Source organism: Saccopteryx leptura, chromosome 1, assembly GCF_036850995.1.
Source record: "Saccopteryx leptura isolate mSacLep1 chromosome 1, mSacLep1_pri_phased_curated, whole genome shotgun sequence".
Classification (NCBI taxonomy): domain Eukaryota; kingdom Metazoa; phylum Chordata; class Mammalia; order Chiroptera; family Emballonuridae; genus Saccopteryx; species Saccopteryx leptura.
Genome location: NC_089503.1, coordinates 80798988 through 80808785, shown reverse-complemented (window position 1 = coordinate 80808785; position 9798 = coordinate 80798988). Strand labels below are relative to the sequence as shown.

General features: G+C 44.2%; 1 non-coding gene across 1 annotated transcript; it reads right to left on the bottom strand.

Annotated features, from left to right (window-relative positions):
* Positions 1-634: 634 nt before the first annotated feature.
* LOC136390274 (U6 spliceosomal RNA) lies at positions 635-741 on the bottom strand. Its single transcript, XR_010748698.1, has one exon. It is a non-coding gene; the product is annotated as a U6 spliceosomal RNA (small nuclear RNA).
* Between the last annotated feature and the right edge of the window lie 9057 nt (positions 742-9798).

Here is a 9798-nt window from a genome sequence, read left to right as displayed (position 1 = left end):
GGAACAGAGCTGTCAGACATTTTATGGCATGCTACCTGAAAAATCCTACCAGCTGGAAAGGGACACAAGGTCAGACACTGAAACCAACATAATCTTGAAATCCAAGCCAGGAATACTGCCTAAACTGATTGGAAGGGAGGAAAATGGTGGCTTTGTCTCGTGCTGGGAGCAGCATTTTTGTTTGCAATAGCTCCAAATTCCCAAATGGTTTTGGGTGCAGAGGGTGGTGATCTGAACTAGAGTGTAGAAGACCTGGTTCCTAGCTTGGGGCACAACATTAAATAGCTAGGTAACAACATTGGGCAAGTCATTTAACCTCCCTGGGCCCCATTTTCTTAGCTCCAAATTCTAATAACCTGAGATAAAATTTGAGAATGTCACAATTTATCTGTTATAATACCAATTCAGATGGGGTTTGGCATAGCATCCCCTTGGCCATTTATTCCTAAAATGTTTTTCTCCTTTGGCTTTTTTTCTTTTGTATTTATTTTATTTTATATTATTGAATTTACTGGGATGACAGTGGTTCGCAAAACCATATAGGGTTCAAGTGCACAACTCGACCAACCACCATCTGCCGCTGCATCAGGTGTTCTCTGCCTCTAGCAGTGTTTCTTTCTGTCCCCATTTTCCTCCAAATATGGAATAATTTATGAATTTGCACGTCATCTTGGCACAGGGGCCATGCTCATCTTCTCTGTATTGTTCGAATCTTAGTACATGTGCTCCCGAAGCGAGTACTTCTGCTGTACTAACACCAGCACATGAGAGCGCTCTGGGGCTGCAATTACCCACCCCACTGTATTTTGTGTCCAGTTACAATTCCACTGGGACTCTTCAGATCAACATCCCATACAGTGAAGCTGTTTCTGTGTTTCTAAGGAACAAGAAAAGAAGGGATTCTATATGTTGAGTAATCTCATATATGTAAGAAGGCACAGTCCAGGTCCCATTATCACTTCCTCTTAGTAACAACATGTAGTGAAGCCCAGCCTTTGGAGAATGCTGAATCTTCAGAGGCATTTGACATAAGAGTAAAAATCCGCATGACTAAATAATAGGACTCACATGTAAAATGTTATTAAAATGTGAAACAGGTTTTCACAGTGTAAGCATGGATGGTACTCCATTTTCAGAAGATCTATTTTGATACATTATGAGGATATATTTAACTTTTTAAGGAAACAAATGCTTATTAGGTGTCAGCAAATAACTAAAATAAGAAACAAAGAAACACATGGGCTTGGGGTTCACAAGAGTAAGATCTTTTTTTTTTTAAAAGAAGCAATTGCTTTCTTATGGCTTTCAAACATTGTCCAAAAAAAGGACAAGCACTAATATTTTTTGAACATCTACTTACTTGCTCAATCTTGTGATAATTGCTTTCCTTATGTTACGCTATTTAATAGCCACAAGAACCATGTTTTTACATGATTTTAAATTTGGGAAAACTAAAACAAACATTCAGACCCATGCCCCTATGACTTCAGACTTTCTTCTCTTATTTTATTTTTTTATCCCACAGTATATTATAAATCTAGAATGGAACCTCAAAAGGTCTTAAATTTCAACCATCCCTCCTGCTTCCATAATGCTCAAGTCTGCTACAGGCATGACTATTTTTATATCATCATTGAGCTAGCTCCATCCTGTCCTTAGTACCTTGCATGGAAGACTTTCCATTACATTTGTTGATCACTCATTTCAAGGGCTAAAAAGCCCTTAGGATGAACAGGCATTCCCATAAGTACCTAAATCTCTTTTGGTGTTAATTCAACTCAGTATTTTTTCACTCCCAAGTGTGACTCATTTATCCATTTATTCATACCTTGCCCAAACATAATTTCTAAACTTAAATTTTACTGTTGCCTTGCAGGAACATTTTAATTAAGAATTCTTTGTTTAAAATAACAAAACAAACAAAGAAACTCAAACTAACCTAAGTGGAAAAGGGAAATTGCCCTAAGCACTCAAGGGCAGGAATTAGTCAAGCTTACAGAAGGTTCTGGATCCTGAGCTAAGAACCAACTAGATTCTCTTCGTTCCTTATCTCTTTTTCTTTTCCTATATATGTATATGCTTCATTCTTCCATATTTGTGCAAACCCACCTTCTCTTAATGGCAGAAAACAGGGCTGCCCACAGCTCCCACGTTCACATATTCCAAGTTCAATCACCCAAAAAGTTTAAATATTTCTTGGACCAAGTTCTGTTTTCCTAGAGATGAGGCTCTGAATGGCCCAGCATGGTTTCAATCAACTGTGTCCAGGGAGGCGAGCCAGTCTGGACCTAACCTCTGCACAATAATAAGGGCTGGGCCCAAAGGTAGTCTAAGAGGTTGCCTGGGGCCACTCTACTATAAGCTAAATGGGGCACACATAGTTAAAAGAGTCATTATAATTGTGTTAACCAGTGTCGCCCCAATAAGTTCAAATGAATGAGAAAAAAAGTCATTGTGAGCTGAGCAGACAGCCTAAAACCTGTGAACTCTAAGCTGTGAACAGGTAGAATGCCCCCACGACTCACAGTTGCCCCTGCTTCTCCCCTTCTCCTGTCTTCCCGCCTCCTCCTGGTCCCATCAGAATCCGACCATCCCTCCCAGGTCGGCTCCAATAACTGCAGTGGCTGTGACTTCACTGCTTTCCCCGGCCTGTTTCCTCTGCCCTCCCAGTCTTGAGAGCTGAGTGCATGTCTGGCTCACCTGTGAATGCCCACAAAATTCAGCAAAAATATTGAATGGATGAATAAATAAATAATTTATCAAGGAAGATATTTTCTCCTCTTAAAAATATAAAGATAGTTTTTATTTTACTTTTCAGCCTCTTTCCCATGGTAAATTTATTCTTACCCCTTTCACTGTCTCTCTGGAGCTCAATCTTAGAATTGTGGTTATTTTTCATGAAATTAAAGAGAGCCTATATTGTCAGAATAATGACTGGAGAAAAAGAAAGACATTCCAGCTGGGCAGTTTGAGCAGACTTTAATGAAGGACTATTCCTAAAATTATGGACAGAGTTTAAGGGAACCACTAAGGGATGGTATAGTATCACTGGGCCTGTCAGAGGGGGACCCTTTTCTACCCCAGGGCCTGTGGGCACAGGGGCGGGAGCTGTTCTCAGAACCCAGGGAAGGCCTCTGCACCTAACAGGAGCCCTCAGAGGGACAGGCTTGCTTTTGGCGACCCAACAGGGAGGAAGCCAAAAGAATACAGACCCCAGCCTTACTTCCCTCCCTCCCTCTGATCATCTGCCAAAACACACTGTTGATCAACCAGACAGGAAGACAGAGGACAAGAGTTTAGGCTGATGAAGCCCACACAGGTCTGCACACAGGGCAGAACAGAGCAGGAGGCAGATTGCATCTGAGGGACAAAAAGGCTCTCTGAACGCTCCTCAAAGTATAGACTCTTTAACTAGGCATGGTCAGGTGACTGATCAGCCCCACTAACTAAGGCCACAGAGGAAAGATTACTACATTTTATTTGGGAAGTGGATGCATGTAAACTCTTAGGAACTCAAATGTTCTTATGCAGCCAGCCTGGCTGTTACTTTTCCAAATTGCAGTTTTGTGCTAAAGTAAGAGATATCCAGGGCAGCAGAAATGCCTATTACCCCACATTTCTGCAGCCACGTGCACAACATCCATGTCAAACATGAGCCGTAGGGTAAATTGAGGGCCAGGAGACCGGGGTTCAAGTACGGGCTCTGCAACTTACTTCCAGGTCAGTGACTCTGGACAGGTCACGCCACCTGATCAGGCCTTGATTTTCTTCCTTCTGTAAGACAACCATGCCTCTTCCAAATTCAGCACCCTCGGTTTCTAATTTCTAGTTTCCTTTGCCTCAAAAGAAGACCAGACTTCACTGTGTGGGTGGTGATCTATGAGCATCATAACACCCTCCCAGGTTCTGCGATAGCATCACAGATCACGAAAATGTGTGATTTTAAGGTCAGGGATGATGGTTTGCCCCATCATTTCTCCAGTCACTCCAACACAGCGGTTTGCATATTGCCAAGATTCAGTTTCTGTTTTTGATTTTTATTCTTTATTTTGATTCTTTCAAAAAAAACTGTTTTTCAGAATAAATCACAAAGGGCAAAGCAACAAGCAAGGCCAACAGAACAAACAATAATTGATTCACAACCATGTGCCGATTGTGTTAGGTGTGTTAGCACTTTAAATCTTCACAGCAACCCCTTTGAGATGGGTTTTGTTTTATCCCTGTTTTACCAACAAGGAAACTGAGACTCAGAGAAGGTAACTTGCCCAAAGCTAGTGTTCGAACCACAACTGAAACGCTGATCTCACTAAATCTAAAGCCCACGGTCTTTTTCCTTTGCAAACTCTGCGCATGGTTCATGAGTTAGATGTTTGTAGAATAAATGCTTGGTGGTTAACCTTTGTCTCGGCTGTCGGGACATCCCAGTAAACTTTATGAAACCTGCATCAGTTCCAACCCTGCTACCTGCTCCGATCCCCAGTGGAGCCTCCTCCCACCTCCCCTCCAGCCCTGCCCAGCCCACATGCATGATCTGCCCAACAGAAGGGCTGCACAGATTGTTGGCCCTGGACATAACCCTCCACATCTCACAATGGTCATACTGGCTTTTTAAGTGGCATTTTCCCATGAACCCTCAGTGCAGTAATTCACCGTTCTGGATACCCTAGGATACAGATTAGAACACTGAAGGAAGCATCAAAAGGTTGTGACTTGCCCTTTTGTCAAAATGTGAGCTGGTGGCAAAGCCTCCTACTGGCCTTGTCTCCCTCCCCTCCTTTCTTGTCTCAACAGGTTGAAATATGCCCAACACTGGGATGGGAATGTGGTTTGGGGGGGAAGGCCAGACAAAGGAAAGGGAGGTAAGAGTGAAGCAGCCGAACCCTGAAGACATTGCTGAAAAGGGTCCAGTGATTCCTGAAAATGAGATAACTAAGAGGGGGAACCAAAGAGTCTTTCAATGAGAATTTCTGGAAGGAAAAACCTGGCTGCAACATGGTAGGAGGAGCTGTTACCATGGCCAATCACTCAGCCTTCAGCCTTCAGTGTGTGGAGTAAAGTCAGCAGCCACTCTGAACCCTGGGTAGTACAAGGTCTGGGGTACTTAAAAGCACAAGACTCTTATCTCAAACATTTTTGGATTGAAACATTAGCCATTAAGTTTTATTTGGCATGACATTTTTACATAACCAGAGTACCTGCTTCTTTGATAACAAACGTCCATCCCCCATGCCCTCCCAACTTAGGAGAATAGCTGGAGGATACATCATGTGCCCACAACCAGCCTGCCAGCCTCAGTGTCCACAGTGCTCTCCCTCTCTTGCCGATGCTTCCTCTTGCCCATGCTACTGTCCACAAGGTCCCCAATGGAACCCTACTCTTACCTCTGCCCAGCTTGAGCACATTAGTGTCCATGCCACGGACTTAGTCCCGGAAGCTCTCAAAGCCTCTAGTCTGCCAGTCACCAGCCTGGGCTTCCTCGCCCACACTGTGCTGTATTTTGTCACCCAAACCCCAGAGGAAGTCTGCCTGGATCAGAGTCCAGCAAGTCTGTCCTGAATAGCATCTGTGGGCTTTTACGTCGACAGGGAAACCACAGTACCAAGACCCAATCCACAGGAACTTACTGAAACATGCAATGAGATGCTAGAACTTTCCAAGAAGACATTTCTTGATCTCCACATATTTATTTAATAACAACTGTATTCCAGCCCTTGGCCCATGTTACCCCAAGGAATGCAGAAGTTATACCACTATATTTCCTTTTTTTCTCCTTCATCTCAACACATCTAATGTCTGTTTCCAAACATGCCTACATGTAGTATTGGTTAGCAATGAATGCAGTGATTCTCAACTGAAGAAATATTTCCCACCCATCCCCAAGAGAAAGGGGAAGGTATGTACTAACTTTAGGTGCCTCCCAGGCATTTCTAATAAGGACAGATGCCCCTTCTTCAGCTGCACAGCCTCCTCCTGTCCTCATAATATTGAAAATCACAACGTTTCCTCAAACTGAAAGACCATTTTCCATGACAAACACTAAGCTCTTCATTTATAAATGGAAAATAATTCAAAACCAATAAAAATTGAGGCATGGGCAACAAAACACAATTCCTCCTGGCTACTGCTCAAAATTTAAAAAAAAACTTGACCTCTTTCTGAGGAAGCAGGGATCCCAGAAGTCTACGTGAGCACCTAAGCATAGCCCTCTGTGGTGCCAGCTACACACCTGGTCCCTGTAGAGAGGAGTGATGGAAAGAGCAAGAGGCACACGTGCTGCCACCGATCACCTCTCCTGCCCACATAACATCAGTTTAAATGATTCTCAATGTTTCCAGGAGGCTGAGTGGGGTCATTATTTTCCTGTATTCTGAGATGATACAAAAGAGATTTTTCAGCAGTTGCTGTCGTTCATCTGGAATAGAATTTTACCTCTCATCCCCCAACATAAAGTTCACACAGAGCAATCAGAAGCAAGGGTGATGACTTGTCACCATTATCAAATGAAAACAGTTTCCATTTCTAACCTCTTTTGGTGTCTGATCTCATACACCATGACATCATAAAAGAAATCTTATCTATTCCAGGACCTTACCACTTAATGCTAGACAAGTAAAGGTCTTCAAATTTTTAGGAATATAATTTAAGTTTTGCTTAAATCCTTAAATGCATTTCGAGTTGCCTTTACTACTTGATAACAATGCGCTAGTGCAACGTCACTTGTAGAGAAGAGTGAGTGGAAGTAATTTCATCAGTCCAACCCCCCAAAATTAAAACGTGTCACGGGAAGGAGAGCAGGCTATAGAATTAGACAGATGTGCATTCAGCCCTAATTAGGTCACTCTCTAGCTAATTATCTTCAACACTTTGTTTAGTTTCTCTATGATTCTGTTACCAATATCTACCTTATGAAGCTATAGAAGCTAAATAGAAGTAAAGTATATAAAGTTATCTGGCACAGTGACTGGCACACAGCAAGAACTTAACAGTTTAGTGGTAGAGGAAAAGGAGAAGGAGCGACAGTAACAGGGAATCAAGATTTACAGCTTATAGTGATAATGACAGTGATCATTACTATTAACCTTACAGGAGAGACAATGTCTAGACAGAGATGAGATTTAAATGCAAAGGAAAGGCCAAACTCACCCTTAAATTTTTCATGCTACATCCTGGATTTGTAGGGAAATTATTCACCTAGGCTGGTACAGCTGAAGTTGCATAGTGGAGACATGAATTTGGGACTAACTCCAGAGTAAGTATAGGTGCTGCCAAGTAAAAAAGAAGTAGAAGTAAAAGCATATGTAGAGAAAGCCAGTATAGAATAATGATTAGACTAGTTCTGAGGCCAGACAGGCCTGGGTTCAAATCCTAACTCTGCCATTTACTAGCTATATAACTTTGAGGAAACTATTTAAGTTACTAAGCCTGCTTCTTCATCCCTAAAATCAGCTTATTGACTGTTATAGACTGAATTCAGGTGTTGAAGCCCAAGTGCATGTGTTAAAGCCCCAACCATATGAACTATATTTGGAGTAAACAAGTAATTAAGGTTAAATCAGGTTATAAGAATGGGACCCTGGGCCCTGGCTGGTTGGCTCAGTGGTAGAGCGTCGGCCTGGCGTGCAGAAGTCCCGGGATGGATTCCCGGCCAGGGCACACAGGAGAAGCGCCCATCTGCTTCTCCACCCCTCCCCCTCTCCTTCCTCTCTGTCTCTCTCTTCCCCTCCGCAGCTGAGGCTCCATTGGAGCAAAGATGGCCCGGGCGCTGGGGATGGCTCCTTGGCCTCTGCCCCAGGCACTAGAGTGGCTCTGGTCGCGACAGAGCGACGCCCCAGAGGGGCAGAGCGTCGCCCCCTCGTGGGCCTGCCAGGTGGATCCCGGTCAGGCGCATGCGGGAGTCTGTCTGACTGTCTCTCCCCATTTCCAGCTTAAGAGAAATACAAAAAAAAGAAAAAAGAATGGGACCCTGATCCAATAGGATTAGTATCCTTATAAGAAGAGACACCAGAGAGCTTGCTCTCTCCCTCCCTCCCTCCTTGCCTCCCTCCCTCTCTCCCCCTCTCCCCCTCTCCCCCTCTCCCCCTTTTCCTCTCTCTCTCTCTTCCTTGCTCTTTCTCTCCCTCCCTCCCTCTCCCCCTCTCTTCCCCTCTCTCCCTCTCTCTTTCCCTCTCCCTCTCCCTCTCCCTCTCCCACCCCCACTACTCCCCCTTCCCCTCCCCTCCCCCCTCTTTCTATCTTCCTCTCTCCCTTTCTCCCTCTCTCCCTCCTCCTCTCCCTCTCTCTCTCCCTCCCTCTCTCTCTTCCTCACTCCCTCCCTCTCTCCCTCTCTCCCTCTCCTCCCACCATGAGGACACAGCTATGGCAGCTGCCTGCAATCCAAGAGAAAAGTGCTCAAAATGAAACCTATCTGGCCAGTGGCTTGATCTTGGACTTCTAGCAGCTGGAACAGTGAGAGGTAAATTTCTGTTGGAAAAGCCATGTAGTCTGTGGTATTTTGTTGTGGCAGCCTGAGCAACTAATACACTGACACATAACTCAAAGATCTTTTGAGATAATTAAACAAAATCACATAAAGTACTTTTTACTATATTTGGCACATAGAAAGTGCCCAATAAGTAGTACATATTATTATGATCATTTCATAAGACATAGAATAAAGCACCCAATCTAGTACCCACTACAATAACAGTACCACTGGGCATAGCAGAGCCAACCTGGAGTGGTGAGAGATAGACAACCACTGTGGTGACCAGGAGAATTGAAAGAACGTAGAAGAGGTGGGGTGATGTAACACAATTACTCATTGGAAGGGAAAATCAGCAGGTCCAGGCTGGAAGCCCCAGGCCACTTAACCTACATCAGCTGACCACACTGTGGCCAGTGGGACAGTCCTAAGTGTGATCCAGGAAAGAAACCAGAGGTCAAAACTGGAGGTGTTTGCAGGGACTGAAGTGGGAAAACAGTTCAAAGAGACAGCTGACAGGAAGATGAGGAATGAGCCAGGAGCAGCATCTGAGGCAGATTTGAGAAGATGTAAACTACTCAACCCCAAGGCTACAGCCCCTTAGTGTGAGGGCTCCATTTCCACATGTTCCCACTCTGAGGGTGGGAAAAGGCTGACAGCTTCAAGTCAGGGAGCAGGACAAGGCAGGAAAGGATGAGCTCAGCAATAATGCTGATGGAAGCAGTGGTGTCCACATGTCAGAGGCACACGGTTCCCAGCCCATGACACCAGCAATAAGCTGTGAAAGCCAGAAAGCAAGGGCACTGGCACTCAGCACCCGCTGCTCAGATGGAAAAACTGGACATTCCAGGAGAGAGAGCGTGAGGCACTCCAGAGTCCAGCCGGTGAAGCAGGTGAGGGAAAGCAGAGGTTTAGGAGAAACTGAGCTATCTATTTTAGACCAGCTTCCTAGGAATCCCATCCTCCAGGTTGCTGTGACCAGGCACAGGATGATGCTCTATTTAACCTTTGAAACCATCATTATTCAGTAACTACTCTGACAGACACTGATCTAAGCATTGAGGATACTAAAATAAAAAGACAAACATGTAATAGCTTTTTTAAAAAGAGGAAAAGCAGACAACAAATAAGCAAATAGAAAGATAAAATTATTCTCAAATTAGGAAAATAGCTATCAAGATAATTAAGCAGGGGCCTGACCAGGTGGTGGCACTTTGGATAGAGTATCAACCAGGGATGCTAAGGACCTGGGTTCAAAACCCCAAGGTTGCTGGTTTGAGCATGGGCTTGAGCACAGGGTCATCGGATTAAGTGTGGGATCATGACCCCATGATTGC